Here is a 3,812-nt window from a genome sequence, read left to right on the forward strand (position 1 = left end):
TACATGGAATATGCTTCAAAATCCTTTTTCTCCTGCTTTTTGTTTTGTTTTATTAATACCCACACTTGGGGCCCATCTTCTCCAGTTGCAGGCTCTCCTAATCTTAGGTACTTAGTCAGAATCTATGAGGGTGCTGCAGGAAGAGATAGGAGATTGAACCAGTAACCTCTGCAGACCTTTCTAGAAATATGCACGTTTTGAACTTGGTGAAAATGTGCTCTCTGAGTTCCATGTAGCAAACATACACGTCAGCGGTAAGCTAGAGGTCAGCCTAAGGAGACACTCCCTTGGGAGAGAGCTGCAGAGTCGGACAAAACAGCCAAGCAGAGTCCTGGGGGGCTGTTCAGCAGTGAGTGGCTCAACCTCTGTTGTGGGCCTATAGGATGACATACCTCCTGCCTCGGGCCATGGCACCCACTGAAAGTTAGGATACTACATAACACAAGTAGTTCACTTCCTCAAGGTCATGGCTCACCTTGGATGTTTGCATGAGGGGATTAAGAACTGAGAACTATTTGTGTTATCTATTGCACTTGACATTTTGTAGTGCTGACACATTATCGAGGCATATATTTGGTTTTTTTAATATATGAAATTTATTGTCACATTGGTTTCCATACAACACCCAGTGCTCATCCCAAAAGATCAAGGAATGTATTTGTATATAAAGCAAGGATTTAGGGCATGTTTTAGGTTTTGCCAATTTGACAGGCAAGATGGTATCCTATTATTAAATAGAAATACCTTTGTTTTTAAAGTTGTGCTTTTTTTGCCCCCATGGGCCTTCTGGCAATTTGTATTTTTCTTTTTTTAATTTTTAAAAAATTTTTATTTATTTTTGAGAGAGAGACAAAGCGCAAACAGGGGAGGGGCAGAGAGAAAGGGAGACACAGAATCCAAAGCAGACTCCAGGTTCTGAGCTGTTGTCAGCACAGAGCCCAACGCGGGGTCGAACCCACAAACCATGAGATCATGACCCAAACTGAAGTCAGACACTCAACCAACTGAGCCACCCAGTCACCCCCAATTTGTATTTTTCTTTTGTGAACTATGTCTTCTTTCACTTACCTAATGTTTATTGGTTGGGGCACCTGGGTGGCTCAGTCAGTTAAGCATCCGAATTCGGCTCAGGTCATGATCTCGCAGTTTGTGAGTCCGAGCCCCACATCAGGCTCTGTGCTGACAGCTCAGAGCCTGGAGCCTATTTTGGATTCTGTGTCTCCCTCTCTCTTCTCCTTCCCCGCTTGCTCTCCATTTCTTTCTCTCTCAAAAATAAATACACATTAAAAAAAAAGAGAATTTGCCATCTATGAGTCAGATCTATTTCATTATGTTTGGGTCTTCTAAACCCTTATCTTTTATTCACTTGCCCTGTCATGGGCTAAAAATGGTGGATGAAGTCTCCATTTACTAATATGTTTCTGTCTATTACTCTTTGCAGTTCCTGTCATTCCTGTAAGAAAAACTTGATCATTTTAACTGGTGCAGCCACTGTGGAAGACAGTATGGAGCTTTCTCAAAAAGTTAAAAACAGAGCTACCCTACAACCCAGCAATTGCACTACTAGGTATTTACCCAAAGGACACAAAAATACTGATTCGAAGAGACACATGCACCCCAATGGTTATAGCAGCATTATCAACAACAGTCAAAATATGGAAAAAGCTCAAATATCTGTCACCTGATGAATGAATAAAGAAGATGTGGTTTACACACACACACACCCACACACTCAGCCATCAAGAGAATGAAATCTTGCCATTCGCAGTGATGTGGATGGAGCTAGAGAGTATTATACTAAGCAAAGTAAGTCAGAGAAAGACAAATACCATATGATTTCACTCATATGTGGGATTTAAGAAATAAACAGATGAACATAGGGGGGAAAAAGAGAAGCAAATGAGGAAACAGACTCTTAAGTATAGAGAACAAACTGAGGGTTGCTGGAGGGGAGGTGGGAAGGGGGTGGGTTAAATGGGTGATGACTATTAAGGAGGGCACTTGTGATGAGCACTGGGTGTTGTATGTAAGTGATGAACCACTGAATTCTACACCTGAAGCCAAAAATACACTATGTTAACTGGAATTTAAATAAAAACTTGGAGGAAAAAAAAATAGTAATTGAGTACATACATACATACAATCATAGCGGGGGAAAGAGAGAAGCAAACCAAGAAACAGACTCTTCACTATAGAGAACAAACTCACAGTTACCAGAGAGGAAGGGGTGATGGGTGAAATAAATGATGGTTATTAAGGGGGGCAGTTGTGATGAGCACCGGGTATTATATATAAGTGTTGAATCACTAAATTGTACGCCTGAAACTACTATTACACTATACGTTAACTGGAATCAAAATAAAAACTTAAATATATATATTTAAAATTGTTTATAAAAAGAAAACCTTGATCATTTTGTACATATGCATAATTTTTAGATCTCCATCATGAAGTATATACTCATTCATCCTTTATCTCTTTTGTGCTTTTTGCTCCCATTCAGTTTTAAGTGAGGTTGTGAACATCACTTCCTTCTGGTTTCCCCAACAATTTCATGTTCTTACGTTTACAGATACAAATATTTCATAATGTGAATTCTCCTCCCAGCACTCTGTTAGCCTTTCTGTATGTATCATGATCTATTTTTTTTGCCCATCCTTTTACTTTGAATGGTTTTGAATCACTTTAAGATGCATCCTTTTTATATGATGTATACTTGGGTTTTCTTTGATAATCCCATTTGAGACATTTAAAAAACAATAAGTACATCCAGGCCACTTACGTTTACAGAGAAGACAGCTTTTTGGTTTTGTTTCTGTCATTGTATTTTACACTTTTTATTTCCATCAATGCTTTAAGATAATTTCCAACATATGGCTTACTTCCTTTGCTCATGTATATGTTTGGATCATTTTATTTTTTTATTTATTTTTGAGAGAGAGAGGCAGAGTGTGAGTGGGGGGCAGAGAGAGAGGGACACACAGAATTCAAAGCAGGTTCCAGGCTCTGAGCTGTCAGCACAGACCATGACGTGGGCTCCACCTCACGAGCCATGACATCATGACCTAAGCCGAAGTGGGACACTTGGAGCCACCCAGGTGCCTCTTGGATCATTTTAAAGGTTTTTATTTTGTCTTACCTTTAAATGGTTACCTTCTCGGTAAAACCTTGGTTTGCGAGCATCATTCGTTCTGGAAACATGCTTGTAATCCAACACTCATATATCAAAGCGAATCTCAAGAACCACTGGCTCAGTTGTGATCATATGACATTCAGCGTCAGGCACTACTTGTATCGCAAGACATCGCTCCTTGATCAAGTGAAATTTAAGAAACGTTCTCTCCTCTTGCAGAACACTCACAGAACAGGTCACTCACAATCCAAGGTTTTACTGTATTTATTGATCTCCTTTGAGCTTCTAATGACACAGTATACAAACTACTACGAAATAATAATATGCTTTAACCCCCCTTCCACTAAATTAGCTGATATGATTTCTACTTATTTTTTCAGCCCTCACCCTTATAAAGTGTATTATAAACCTCAAATACTTTTTACTCCTAATAATGAGAGTAAGAAATCAGAATCCCATGCCACTTCTCACCTTCTCCTCCAACCTCCAAGTTCTGTTACAGCATTTCTGTGACCGTAACTTGCACACATGACCCTGTCTTTGTCTTACGGCAAATTCTTCTGCGGTAGTTTCTCCATTTATCTCGATTGCTTGCACTTTATCCTCTTGTGGCTTCTTTACAAAATGCTGATGATATATTCCTTCATTCCTCCATGTTTATGTGTATTACGTTAATACA

The sequence above is a fragment of the Acinonyx jubatus genome, chromosome D1 (assembly GCF_027475565.1).
Source record: "Acinonyx jubatus isolate Ajub_Pintada_27869175 chromosome D1, VMU_Ajub_asm_v1.0, whole genome shotgun sequence".
Taxonomy (NCBI): domain Eukaryota; kingdom Metazoa; phylum Chordata; class Mammalia; order Carnivora; family Felidae; genus Acinonyx; species Acinonyx jubatus.